We start from the raw sequence: 15,010 nt of genomic DNA on the forward strand, positions 1-15,010 counted from the left end.
AAGAGGCTTTGAGTCTCCTTGAAGGTAGAGAAAAACAAGGTATAAAAACCAGTGTGGTGTAGTGGTTAAGAGCTGTGGTTTGGAGCGGTGGACTCTGATCTGGAGAACCGGGTTTGATTCCCTGCTCCTCCATGTGAACGGCGGACTCTAATCTAGAGAACTAGGTTCAATTTCCCACTCCACATGAAGCCTGCTGGGTTATCTCAGGCTAGTCACAGTTCTCTCAGCCCCACCTACCTCACAGGGTGTTGGTTGTGGGGAGGGGAAGAGAAGGTGATTGTAAGCCAGTTTGATTCTTCCTTAAGTGGTAGAGTAAATCAGCATATAAAAACCAACTCTCCTTCTTCTTCCTCCTCCTCCTCCTCCTCCTCCTCCCCCCTGTTCAGGCTTAAAGAAAACACCATGTTGTATTGCTAATTCGATTACCCCTGCTCCGTCGACTTCTCGCTCCTGCTGCCTTGTGTTGGATTAAAAGCAGCTTTATTATTTAATACTTGTTGGCACCTGAACTCTCCCTTAATGTGCAACTGAAATGGCCAGGCACACTCTGTACCCTTTCAGAAGGGCAAGCAATTTCGCACAAACGGGAGGGAATTCCTTGGCCTGATGCTAGCCAGGGGGGCAGGCGGGGTCACTTCCCAAGACATCCAGTCTTAATATCTGTGAACTTTTTAAAATATTAACTCTAATGTGTGGTGCGGATGTACTTAATCGTGTCTCTAATTGGCCGCATCTCTTGTACATTACAGTAGACCCCAAGGATCCATCCCAAGCTGTATTTCTCAAACTTTGAATACCAGGAGTGTGGAGAATACTACTACTACTATTACTACTACTACTTCTTCTTCTTCTTCTTCTTCTTCTTCTTCTCCTTCTTCTTCTCCTTCTTCTCCTTCTTCTCCTTCTCCTCCTTCTCCTCCTTCTTCTTCTCCTTCTCCTTCTTCTCCTTCTTCTCCTTCTTCTCCTTCTTCTCCTTCTCCTTCTTCTCCTCCTCCTCCTCCTTCTTCTCCTCCTCCTTCTTCTTCTCCTCCTCCTCCTTCTTCTTCTCCTCCTTCTTCTCCTTCTTCTCCTTCCTTCCTTCCTTCCTTCCTTCCTTCCTTCCTTCTTCAATAGGAACGGTGGCATTACATGGGCTGGGGCCTACCAAGTCCCCTAAAGCCTATGAATCAAAGATTTGGCTAGGTTTCAGTATTGCTCTTTATACAGCATAATAGCAGGCATAGCTTGAACTCTGTGCTAGAGCTATTTGAGTAAACAACAGCTGGCAATGTTTAGAGGAAGAGGGTTCTTCCTCTTGTGGAATAGCCAAAGAGGGTCAGCGTGACATTCTGTGCTTGGCCAGCAGTAATTGAGCATCTTGGTTGGAAAGCATGGCTGTTTTGCTATTGGTATTTGGTGACCATTTCTGAGAATTAGAATCTTGTTTACATATGTCTGTATGTTGCTGGCATTTGTACCAATTAGTGAGAGAAATGGGTCCAGTTGCAGGCCACGGGTCAGCGCCACCTCTCTCTCCATTTGCACTGATGGTATTAAGGACATAAGAACATAAGAAAAGCCCTGCTGGATCAGAACCAGGCCCATCAGGTCCAGCAGTCTGTTCACGCAGTGGCCAACCCATTGCCTCTAGGAAGCCCACAAACAAGATGACTGCAGCAGCATTGTCCTGCCTGTGTTCCACAGCACCTAATATAATAGGCCTGCTCCTCTGATCCTGGAGAGAATAGGGATGCATCATGACTAGTATCCATTTTAACTAGTAGCCATGGATAGCCCTCTCCTCCGTGAACATGTCCACTCCCCTCTTCAAGCCTTCCAAGTTGGCAGCCATGACCACATCCTGGGGCAGGGAGTTCCACAATTTAACTCTGTGTCATATCAATATCACTACTAGCCCTCCATTTGCATTATTTTGTTGTTTCACTCTGTAATATGTCCTGTTTTTGCTGATAGACGTTCATCTATTGCAACTAAGAATTCCCGACAGATAAAGCATTGGCGAAATGGGATTTGTACCGGGTTCCCATCTCAGGGATTAACAGCTTTGATCACAGTTCCGTGATCCAGCCCTTATCTCAAGTTACAGCGAGATTGGGCATCTTCGTTCAGGAACGCACAGCTCGGGTAAACATCAGCGCACCCGGAACATAGGATTGCGCTACAAATGGTTAGCGCTCTGTTTGGACTACGGTCCTAAAAATCCTGGACGTTTCATTTTGGGACTTACAAGTTTCATGTTTATAATTGCATACATGATTGCCTTATTGTTTCATCCATTTTGTGGATAATATACTTACCAGTTAGCCATCGGTGCTTGTTTTGCTTTTTTTGGCAGCCTTATGTAGAGAGCAGAAAGGCTGTGCGAGCTCTTGATGGTGCAGGTCATATTGGAGGTCAAGCAAGTGGAGAAGCCCGAGATGGGATGACTGCTGTGTTTAGGGGCTGTGATCATATCGCCTAAGTGAATATGGGGACAGAGTTGGTATCTGGGCTGCTTACAGAGTCTGCTCCTTGGGTTAATGTCTCTGCTAGTGCCATGAGTCAGCCTACTGAGAGTCAGCTTGAGGCCTCCTCAGACGAAGAGGAAATAGGAGGAGGCAGATTGAGAGCAGAGGAACAGGCAGAAATTAGACCAGAGGGACAGCCACAGCCAGAAGATGGCTCACCATGTCTGCAGCCTTTCAGCCCAAGCACTCCAGCTGGGCCTGACACCTCACAGCAAGCAGGGCCCCCAGAGGGCTCGCCAATGCCATGGTAGCAGAGGAGGCGGTGGGTTCGACTGGAAATGCAACAGCGACGCCCGAGTGCGAGGTTACAAGCCCAGCATAGAGCTCTTCCGGACAGCGATGAGCCAGAGCAGGCCTGAAGCAAACCACCTAGTTGAGAATGTGCTGCTGCTGTAAAAAAGGCAAATTCCATGCTGGCCATAGTAGACGAGGAATAGAGAATAAAACTGCTGATATCATATTGCCCTTGTACAAATCTATGGTGAGACCACACTTGGAATACTGTGTACAGTTCTGGTCATCACACCTAAAAAGGATATTACAGAGCTTGAGAAGGTGTAGAAAAGAGCAACCAAAATGATTAGGGGACTAGAGCAACTGTCCTATGGGGAGCGGTTAAAACGCTTAGGGCTGTTTAGCTTGGAAAGAAGGCGGTTAAGGGGAGACATGGTAGAGGTCTATAAAATTATGCATGGTATGGAGAGAGTGGACAGGGAGAAGCCTAGAATGCGGGGCCATCTGCTGAAGCTGGCAGGTGAGAGATTCCAAACAGATAAAAGGAAGTATGTCTTCACCCAACGCATAGTTAAATTGTGGAACTCCCTGCCTCAGGATGTGGTGATGGCTGCCAACTTGGAAGGCTTGAAGAGGGGAGTGGACATGTTCATGGAGGAGAGGGGTATTCATGGCTACTAGTTAAAGTGGATACTAGCCATGATGCATTACCTATTCTCTCCAGGATCAGAGGAGCATGCCGAATATATTAGGTGTTATGGAACACAGGCAGGATGGTGCTGCTGCAGTCGTCTTGCTTGTGGGCTTCCTAGAGACACCCGGTTGGCCACTGTGTGAACAGACTGCTGGACTTGATGGGCCCTGGTCTGATCCAGCAGGGCCTTTCTTATGTTCTTACGTTCTGAATGTCAGAGCAGCCTAATTGGCAACAGTTGGCTCTGCTAGAGCAGCAGAGGTAAGGCACTATTTAAGTAGGGTTGCCAACTGCCAGGTAGTAGCAGGAGATCTGCTAATTCAACTGATCTCCAGCTGAGATCTCCATCACCTGGAGAAAAATGGCTGCTTTGGCAATTGAACTCTATGGCACTGAAGTCCCTCCCCAAACCCCACCCTTTTCAGGCTTCACCCCAAAAATCTTCCGCCGGTGGCGAAGAGGGACCTGGCAACTCTATATTTAAGCCGTCAGTCGGCTTGGCTGTTGTGGAAGCAACTTGTTCACAACCACTTCGCGTTCCTGTGATTCTCTGACCCTTGTATCTGCCAGCATTCTGGACGCTCTGCTGTTACGCTCTGTCATGTTGGGAGACAGACATGCAGCTGTTTGTTTGCTTCTTTCCCCGAAGGCTGCAAATAATTTGAGAAAAGGATTATTGCTTGTGGTATATAAATCAATCCCCCTTTTGCCTCTGGTAAACAGATGTTGAAAGTGGTTTTTTTATTATTATTATTATTATTATTTTTGCTGTTTATGGGTAATGCTGTTTGTAGGGAGGAGGTTTTTTTTTAAGCCAGGTACTAAAAAACTCATTTTATTTACTATTATGTTGGATCTTTTTTCTTATTTTCCCAAATGGCACCTTAAGGCACCCTCAGGTGCAGCAGCTTGAGATTCAGTCTCTGGGTATATCCGTAACAATTGCTGGAATAAAATCCAAGGCATTTATGTGTTTGTGTTTTCTAAATGTACCAAAAGCACCACCATTTTTTTTTTGTGATAACTAAATTATACAAAATTCATTTTACGTTCTTTCAGTGGTCGTGAAAGTTTTGAGCTGATTGTAAAACCACCATCGCGTAGTTTAAAACGGGGTTGCCAGGTCCCCCTTTGCCACCAGCTGGAGGTTTTTGGGGTGGAGCCTGAGGAGGGCGGGGTTTGGAGAGGGGAGGGACTTCAATGCCATAGAGTCCAATTGCCAAAGCGGCCATTTTCTCCAGGTGAACTGACCTCTCTTGGCTGGAGATCAGTTGTAACAGCAGGAGATCTCCAGCTAGTACCTGGAGGTTGGCAACCCTAAGTTTAAAACCATCTTCGCATACTTCAATCCCCCCTCCAAAAATATTCCCTTTACCTCCCCATAAATAGGAAGAAGAAGTTGCTTTTTATATGCCGACTTTCTCTACCACTTAAGGAAGAATCAAACCAGCACAGAAAAACCAACTCCTCATCCTCCTTCTTCTACCATACATACTATTATTCCAGTATACTAAAATTGCTGCTGTACACACAATTATACTTGCGTGTTCAGCTAAATATCCCCTCCCCACCATCTGGGATTTCTGATAATTCTAGTTTATAATGTTACATTTTATACTTTGGGGGGGGGGACCAATACCCCCACTACTTTAATCATTTTAATTACTCTTTTCTGATATCTAATTTGTGGCGTTTTAGCATTATGCAGAGAAAATGATCTTGATAATTCTACAATTTCATCTTAACAAAAGACATACATCTCACATATCCATCTTTATCTGGAAACAATTCTTGCTCACGCAGGTGAGCAAGTGGGTGGCTATTAACAAGCCTGGCCTCTGCCCCAAAATGTAGATTTTATGGAGACCTAACTCGCAGATCGATGGTTGCAAAGTACTTTCTTGCCAGGCTGACGTTTGGGATTTGACTGGAAGCCTGCTTTATAATATTTGACTTGGAAACCCTCATTTGTAACCGCTTCAGTGTTCTTTTCTCGGGGCCATTACGTGCTTTTGGGAATAGATGGCATCATCAATTAATATTGTATGCAAAACGCTCTGCGTTTTTAGCGGGAGGGGAAGCTGGGTACAAGTGTAACCAATAAAAAATTAAATCATTTGCAGAAGACGGGGTTTTGCTACCGGGCAATTTGCTCCGCCATGTTGTTTGTTGTGTTTTCTCGTTCTGGGGCACCCTAAATCCTCCTCTCCAGTTCAGATTCATTGTGCCAGCGGAATCTAGACACTCTTATCTACCACCGTGTCCAATAAATCCCTTTTTCCTCCTAATGCGAAACACGGCATTCAAACCGCTCCTCTGAAATATAACGTCTCATCCCTGGCTCATTCCAGGGAATCGGGTCGTTTATCTTCACTCGGCTATGTGGAACGGATGTCTCTGCTCTTGATTTTCCTAATTAATAATTACAAATTACCCATGCAAAATGCGAAGCGTCTCAGCACAGAAGGACCCAAGTAGGGTGTAAATAAAACGGCGAGGACGAGAGAGGGGAAAAAAGAGGATCCACTCCCGCACAGTCACAGACTACCATATTTCCCATGCTGACAGAAAGCAGTGCATAGGGTATATGCCCAATGGTACATTGGAGCATAACTTATTGTCTCCTGGTGAGGAATGGTGTGTGGGAAGAACATGGCAGACACCACTCTCTGAAATCAGGGATGTTGTATGGCTAGCCGCCGTCCACACAAAGGAAGAAGAGTTGGTTTTTATATACCAATTTTCTCGACCTTTTAAGGAGAATCAAACTGGCTTACATGCCATCTCGGCGGGTAGCTCTAGGAATGGCCACAAGCATTATAGTTTTACCATAGAGGTTCTAGTGATTCCTAGAGCTACCTGCTGCCACTTCCAGATTTCCCCCAAAAGTGACATCATCATGCCTGTGCTGCCAACCATCACCATGTCCCTGAGGCCAGCTCTCCTGTTGACTGTCAGGCTCGGCCTGGCAACCCTAGAATCATAGAGTTGGAAGGGACCACCAGGGCCATCAAGTCCAACCCCCTGCACAATGCAGGAAATTCACAACTACCTCCCCCCTCCACACCACTAGTGACCAGAAGATGGCCAAGATGCCCTCTCATCATCTGCCTACGGTCACAGAATCAGCATTGCAACCCTACTTCTGTTGTCAAGCTTGGACATGCCCAGGATGTCCTAGAGTCTGTCCTTCCTATCTTGGTAAAAAGAATGGGTCCAGGTAGTGGGAAGGCCTTGGAGAGCAGAAGAAGGAGGAGAAGAAGGAGAATAAGAGTTGTTTTTTTATATCTTGATTTTCTCTACCTTTAAGGAGTCTCAAAGTGGCTTACAATCACCTTTCCCCTCCCCACTACAGACACCTTATGAGGTTGGTGAGGCCAAGAGAGCTCTAAGAGACCTGTGACTAGCCCAAGGTCACCCAGCTGGCTTCATGTGGAGGAGTGGGGAATCAAACCCGGTTCTCCAGATTACAGTCCCCCGCTCCTAACAGCTACACCATGCTGGCTCGATAATACTGAAGAAAAACAAGAAGAGTTAGTTTTTATACTGCAATTTTCTTTACTTTTAAGGAGTCTCAAACTGGCCTACAATCCCTTCCTCTCCCCACAACAGACACCTTGTGAAGTAGGTGGGGCTGAGAGAGTTAGGAGAAAACTGTGACTGGCCCTAGGTCTCCCAGCAGGCTTCATGTGTAGGAGTGGGGAAACCAACCCGGTTCGCCAGTTTAGAGTCCGCTGTTCATGTGGAGGAGTGGGGAATCAAACCCGGTTTTCCAGATCAGAGTGCTGCTCTTAACCACTATACCATGCTGGTGAGTCGGTGAGGATGGGCATATACGAAGGCTAACCTTACTGCAAGTTAAAATCCATTGGCATTGATCTGGTGCTACTCACATGCCCTTCCCAGCACATGAGTAGCAATCATGTATGGGGAAGCATCCGTTCAGGTCCTTATGGAGTGAATGAGCATCACGGTACACCTCTCCAGTGATTACGTTCCTAGATCTCCCTTGCTTGGTGTCCAATATGGTAGGGTTTAATTAAAACAAATGAATGTAGAGGACCTCCACTAGACACCCCGAATTAACCTTGCTCCCCCGAACACATCAGTTTCCAACTGGTGGAATTGTGTGGTTAGGGAGAGAGCTTAGAGGTAAAGCTAAACCTCATTTGCTAGTATAACAGTGTTCTTTTCGGATTCTAAATGTGCATTGTTCTGGTCATGCGCTGCTAAAAGAAGGGTAAGAATAACTTCATCGGACATGTTTAGTCTGGAAAAGAGGAGGTTGAGGGGGGACACGATTGCTCTCTTGAAGTATTTGAAGTATTGTCGCTTAGAGGAGGGCATGGAGCTGTTCCTGTTGGCAGCATAGGACACACAGTAATGGGTTTAAATTGTGGGCGGAAAGGTACAAGAGGGATATTAGGGGAAAAAACATTTTACAGTAAGAGTTGTAAAATCAGCTCCCTAGGGAGGTGGTGAGCTCCCCCTCACTGGCAGTCTCGAAGCAGAGGCCTGGACAAACACTTGTCAGGGATGCTCTAGGCTGATCCTGCATTGAGCAGGGGGTTGGACTAGATGGCCTCTATGGCCCCTTCCAACTCTATGACTCTATGATTCTATACTCTGGGGACGATGCTGATTTGTGACAAGAGATGATCCTCTCTTTACTAACTAACTCATGAGGGCCACTGGGTTGTCCTATCTGATGGTTTGGACTTTATTTAAGTAGGTAGTTTATTCCCGGCTCTTCTCTCCGTCGGGGACCCAAAGCGACCTGCAACATTGTTCCTCACAACCACCCTGTGAGGTAAGTTAGGCTGAAATCCACCCGGCAAGTGCTGTGTCTGGTTGAAGTCCACCCAGCACGTTTTTATGGTGGAGCGGGGATCCGAACCCTGGTCTCCCAGACCTAGTTCAGCACTTGAATCACTATACCACACTGTTTTTAAAATGTTTGCTCGTTGCGAGGGAATGTCTGTTACTGGCTCACGGCCATTCTGTTTGTGTGGACTTGGGATTATCTTATGGAGTCACAAGAGGTTCCTTCAGGCCGAGTGGTTACACAGTTCATTGGTGAGACATTTGAGTTGATTCGATTTTCTTGAAGGGCAAATTAAAGGTTCTTGGGCTAAGACAGAGCCTTTCTGCTATACCAGCATTGGCTCTGGTTTATAGGGTACTGGGGTAACATATTGCCTCCCCTAGACGTAGGTCATTTATGCGTGGGAGATTTATTTAGGGTTTGATGCTCTGTTGACCCACACTTTTCTGTCCCAAATCCTAAAAATGCTATGCATGTTGTTGTTAATCCTGTAGAAAGTCCTGGGGTTGCTGAAGAAAAGCATCAAAAATGAGGAAGAGTCAGTCCTCGCCCCATGAAATGCTGCTTCGTAATTGGCTGTAGTGCTTACTGTAAAAAAAGTCACCCACCCCCACCCCAGCTCCACTCTCCCATGCTTTGGATTATGCATGAACACACATGAAGCTGCCTTCTACTGAATCAGACAATACTGAGTTAGTATTGTCTACTCAGACCAGCAGCGGCTCTCCAGGGTCTCAGGCAGAGGCCTTTCACATCCCCTCCTTGCTTAGCCCCTTTAACTGGAGATGCTGGGGATCGAACCTGGGACCTTCTGCATGCCAAGCAGATGCTCTACCACTGAGCCACGGCCCTCCCCTCATGGAGAGAAGGACAATTTGACCCTGGCTGATTTCAGGAGAGATTGAAGAATCGGGATTTAACAGCAAAGGGAAGACCCGGGATTTGCGAGGGCTGTCCGCGCGGTCATCTCTAATGGGCAGGAAACTCACGCATAACTCCAAGGAACAACCGAGTCAGGCCGGGGGTGAACGGGAGTCCAAGTACCCATGCATAAACGACCATAGATTCGGCATGCGCCACCTATTCCATGCTCCAATTCTTGAATTTTAGCCAGGTGGGAAGCTGGAGCCCTGCGAGAAGGAAAGGTGGCGTCCTTGTCGCAGAGAGATCGATAATATTGACGGAAGGATGTTGTGACCAAAGGGGCATTTCCGATCTGAGTGTCTTGACTTTGTCGATGGGAACCAGGGCGCAGGAAGAAAAGAAGCCTGCTTGTGTCGGACTTCTGATCTCGCTTTTCAAGGGTCTGATTGGGATCAAAGTTAGAGCGATTGGAAGAACTGAGCCGATAGCTTGCTATTCTTTAAGAGGTGAAGTTCTGCAGAGCTACAGGAGGGAATCTTCAGTCAGTGCTTTATGCTCTTCTTGAGCACAGCCCTGATTTTTTTTTTAAAAAAAGAAGAGTAGGTTTTTACATGTTGACTTTCTCTACCAGTTAAGGAAGAATCAAACCGGTTTACAATCACCTCCCCCTCCCCACAACAGACATCCTGTGAGGCAGGTGGGACTGGGAGAGCTGTGTCTAGCCCAAGGTCACCCAGCTGGATTCATGTGGAGGAGCAGGAAAACAAATCCAGTTCACCAGATTACCCTCCGCCGCTCATGTGGAGGAGTGGGGAATCAAACCCGGTTCTCCAGATCAGAGTCCACCGCTCCACACCACTAAACCACACTGCCTCTCTTGACATCTTTGTGCTGAATCATGGGACAATGGACATCTTTTTGCTGAATCATGGGACTCTCTCCTTCTGCTCCCTGAACTGTATGCCACATAACACTTTTCCTCTTTGCCACTTTTCCCACAGCTAAAGGTTAGTGTGCCAGCCATGTGGGCATAAGTGGCAGGGGAGGTGTTGTTGGGGAGATGTGTGGGTTTAAAGTGCCATCAGGTGGCAGCCAATTTATGGTGACTCCATAGGGATTTCAAGGCAAGAGATGAACAGAGGTGGTTTGCCATTGCCCGCCTCTGCCTAACAACCCTGGACTGGCCCGGAAGTATTTATTAACACAATGCAGAGTTAAATTGTGGAACTCCCTGCCCCAGGATTTGGTGATGGCTGCCAATTTGGAAGGGTTTAAGAAGGGAGTGGACATGTTCATTGAGGATAGGTCTATCCATGGCTATTGGTCAAAATGAATACTGATGCATACCTATTCTCTCCAGGATCAGAGGAGCATGTCTATTATATTAGGTGCTTTGGAACGCAGGCAGGATGGTGCTGCTGCAGTCGTCTTGTTTGTGGGCTTCCTAGAGGCACCAGGTTGGCCGCAGACTGCTGAACTTGATGGGCCTTGAACTGATCCAACAGGGCTTTTCTTATATTCTTCTATTCTTATGATAGGGCTATCCATGGCTACTAGTCAAAATGGATACTAGTCATGATGCATACCTATTCTATCCAGGATCAGAGGAGCATGCCTGTTATATTAGGTGCTGTGGAACTCAGGCAGGATAATGCTGCTGCAGTCGTCTTGTTTGTGGGCTTCCTAGAGGCACCTGTTTGACCACTGCATGAACAGACTGCTGGGCTGGACTTGATGGGCCTTGGTCTGATCCAGCATGGCTTTTCTTATGTTCTTATGACTTCTTTGGCTGTCTCCCATCCAAGTAATAGCCAGGGGCGACCCTGCTTAGCTTCCCAGATCTGATGAGATCAGGCTCGCCTGGGCCATCCATATCAGGGCATTGTTGGGGATAAGCCAAGAGAAAGGATTAAGCATGTCTTTCTGCCTGCTTTCCTTCACATCCTCTCCCAATAATAGCTTTTTGCATATCAACATCACACACACAATTGGAAATGTGTTTACATCTACCCTTCATAGGTACCGAAGACACACACCATGGGGATTTGCCAGCCCTGGGAAATGTTGCGAGCCTTCGTGAATCTCTTTCAACCTCCCTCAGAATTCTTCAGATGTCTGGTATGATGACGAGGAGCCTCCGGATCGGCTCTGAATTTTTCTTTCAGCGAAATCCAGTGACGTGCGGACGTCCCTTGAGAAATGTTGCTGGTTGGGCGGAGACTTGCCTCCAAAATTCTACAGATGCTTCACCAGAGGAGGGACCCATAAGAACATAAGAAAAGCCATGCTGGATGAGACCAAGGCCCATCAAGTCCAGCTGTCTGTTCACACAGGTGCCTCTAGGAAGCCCACAGACAAGACGACTGCAGCAGCATTGTCCTGCCTGTGTTCCACAGCACCTAAGATTATAGGCACGCTCCTCTGATCCTGGAGAGAATAGGTATGCATCATGACTAGTATCCATTTTTACTAACAGCCGTGAATACCCCTCTCCTCCATGAACATGTCCACTCCCCTCTTAAAGCCTTCCAAGTTAGCAGCCGTCACCACATCCTGGGGCAGGGAGTTCCACAATCTAACCCAGAAGATGACTTTGGATGACTTTTTGGGGACAGCTCAGATTCAAAGAATACATCTCAACCAGTATCTCCTAGTCCATTGTCCAGATTAAATACCGACATTGTTTCCTCTGGACAGTTTCAAAAACACATTCCTATCTATGTGTGAGCTGCTCTCTAAACAGCACTTTCCCGTTCAGAATCTGCATCTATTCTTAATCGGGATGTATGCTTATGTAATATTTTTCATTTATTTTAAATTTCATGCACAGTCAGGTAGACGATTGATGTCCTGCCTGTTTTCTTTGGCAACTTTCCTCCTTTTGGCAGGGGTTCATTTTTGGGGGGTTTTTTAACCCTCAATTTATATGCAAATGGTGCAAAAAATAGCCATCAGTTTTAACAGCAAGATGTCTATCTAATTTTGTTAATATGGATAAGGAGGGAGAGTGCCTGCAATTTTGGTCTGAGCATGGAGAAACCGGAATAGAAACTTGAATTTCCAAATGGAATTGTCACAAAAAATGTGTGTGTGTGTGTGTGGGGGGGAAACTAATAAGATGCACAAAGTTGTTTCTCAATTTGAATTTGTGCCCTGCTCCTACTACACGATCTCCTTTGGTAAATTTGGAATTGTAATTGCTTGGTGATCCATGCTACGCCCCTTCCTCCCAGGACTAGAAGTCCCGGGAATCATGCAGGGAGGAACCATGGACTCTAATCTGGAGAACCGGGTTTGATTCCCCACTCCTCCCCATGAACAGTGGACGCTAATCTGGTGAACTGGGTTGGTTTCCCCACTCCTCCACATAAGGCCAGCTGAGGGCCTTGGGCTAGTCACAGCTCTCTTAGAGCTCTCTCAACCCCACCTACTTCACAGGGTTTCTGTTGCGGGGAGGGGAAAGGAAGGTGATTGTAAGTTGGTTTGATTCTTTTTTAAGTGGTAGAGAAAGTCGACATATAAAAACAAACTCCTCGTCCTCGTTTTCTTCTTCTTCCTCCTCCTCCTCCTATGGGGTCTTTGAAATTGCATGGAAAGCCCTTTGCAGCTATCCTGTGCTGGACAGGATTATTGGGTTTCTTCCTTTTGCGGACTCACATCACCTCTTCCAAACGAAAGCCTCCGAATTATCAAGTTGACTTCCTTTCTTTTCTTGGCTCTTGACATTCAAATGTCACCCAAACATTTTGTCGCCCAGTGTTTTGAGCTTGGTAGACTGCATGTGATAAAGATACTGGCACCGTGTGATAAAGATACTGCCACCATGCTGTCTCCAGGGGGCTGTGCTCTAATAAGTGTGAAATCGTAGTATGCGTCATGTTGAAGGACCTATAAAAAAAGAAAGAGCGGGGAATATTTGGCCGGCAGCCTCTTTTTCTGCAGCATATTTAGCATCTTGGCTAATGCTGCCATTTTACCTGGAGTAGAACTGTGGTTTCTCAGTACCAATAAGCAAAATGTAATATTTCCATCTATTTAAGGGCTCTATTGGTAATGATTTTTATCGGCTGCTGTTTTACTTGCTGGCTTTTGGTTTGGGAGTTGTTGAGTCCCTCTGGTTGGGAGAAAAGCAGAATACACACACACACACACATGTATGTGTGTGTGTAGCCAACATGACCTGTCTCCAACTGGGAGAAGCATCTGGGGGCAGGGAAATAAACCATTGGCTACTATGTATTGGATTTTGGGATAACACAGTTATCATAGACCCAGCTTGGCTCCCAGAGTCCTTCAGCTGCCCTGCTTTACCACACCATTGTTAGTAAGCCAAGATACAAGGGTTTGGTGTTCAAAAAACCTCCTTTCAACTCCCCACCCCCACCCCAAGAAATCAAGGAATTCCTTCCCCTCCCTGTCTGGGAATCTTGCTTGGTATTGACTGCCACCACCAGCATGAGAATTATTATTTTTATATTTTCTTTTATTCTGGTTCCCTTGCAAAACTGTACAGTTCTGGTCACCACACCTAAAAAAGGATATTGCAGAGCTTGAGAAGGTGCAGAACAGAGCAAGCAAAATGATCAGGAGGCTAGAGCAACTGCCCTATGAGGAGTGGTTAAAACACTTAGGGTTGTTTAGCTTGGAAAGAAGGCAGTGAAGGGGAGACATGGCAGAGGTCTATACAATTATGCATGGTATGGAGAGCGCCTAGACAGGGAGAAGCGTTTCTCCCTCTCATAACACTAGAACGTGGGGTCATCTGTTGAATCTGGTGGGTGAGAGATTCAAAACAGATAACAGGAAGTATTTCTTCACCCAACGCACAGTTAAATTGTGGGACTCCCTGCCCCAGGATGTGGTGGTGGCTGCCAACTTGGAAGGCTTGAAGAGGGGAGTGGACATGTTCGTGGAGGAGAGGGCTATTCATGACTATTAGTAAAAAAAATGGTTACTGGTCATGATGCATATACCTGTTCTCTCTAGGATCAGAGGAGCATGTCTATTGTATTAGGTGCCCTGGAACAGAGGCAAGGCAATGCTGCTGCAGTCATCTTGTTTGTGGTCTTCCTAAGGCACCTGGTTGGCCACTGTGTACCTGATGGGTCTTGGTCCATTCCAGCATGGCCTATCTTATGTTCTTATGATAGGGTTGTCCATGCTACTAGTCAAAATGGATACTAGTCCTGATGCTTACCCATTCACTCCTGGATCACAGGAACATGTCTCTTATATTAGGCGCTTTGGAACATGTCTCTTATATTAGGCGCTTTGGAAGACAAGCAGGATAATGCTGCTGCAGTCGTCTTCCTAGAGGAACCTGGTTGGCCACTGTGTGAACAGACTACTGGACTTGATGGACCTTGGTCTGATCCAGCATGGCCTTTGCTGTGTTATGTAAACCAAAAGTCTGTGCAGTTTGTTTGAGGGTGAGAAAAGGGCTCCTGGGCTTCCCCTTCCCCTCTCTACATCTCCCTTCTGGAGCTGTCCATCAGCACCCGCTCACATGAGTGAGACTCTTCCAGGCAGTTGTCAGTAACCAGCCCAGAGTCCATGGGTAAAACTAGGCTTTAATAACTACATCTGAATCCTAGAAAGCATAGATACTTGGGAATTACGTCATGCAGAGTTAAGCAGAACACTACAAAGGAAGGTGACAGTATTTTGCTAGCTAATCCTACATTTCATCTACATTCCCGTTCCTGGGAATGGGTCCAAGGCAGAGACACCAATTGTCAGATCTTGCCCTCTACCCATTTCTAAGTCTTGACATCAACTAATTGGGTCTATGCCCTATTCCCCAAAGTCTTGACACAGGAATGCAATCTAGGTAAACACGTTTATGGATTTTTCTGTAGCCTGGGATGTCCTTCCTGGAGCCTGTCA

At 46.5% G+C, this 15,010-nt stretch overlaps 1 protein-coding gene across 3 annotated transcripts in view; it reads left to right on the forward strand.

The window, feature by feature from the left end:
- The window catches only part of OLFM2 (olfactomedin 2), a 240,665-nt gene that overhangs the window by 103,053 nt on the left and 122,602 nt on the right, over positions 1 to 15,010 (forward strand). The window lies entirely within an intron of this gene.

The sequence above is a fragment of the Euleptes europaea genome, chromosome 1 (genome assembly GCF_029931775.1).
Source record: "Euleptes europaea isolate rEulEur1 chromosome 1, rEulEur1.hap1, whole genome shotgun sequence".
Lineage (NCBI taxonomy): Eukaryota > Metazoa > Chordata > Lepidosauria > Squamata > Sphaerodactylidae > Euleptes > Euleptes europaea.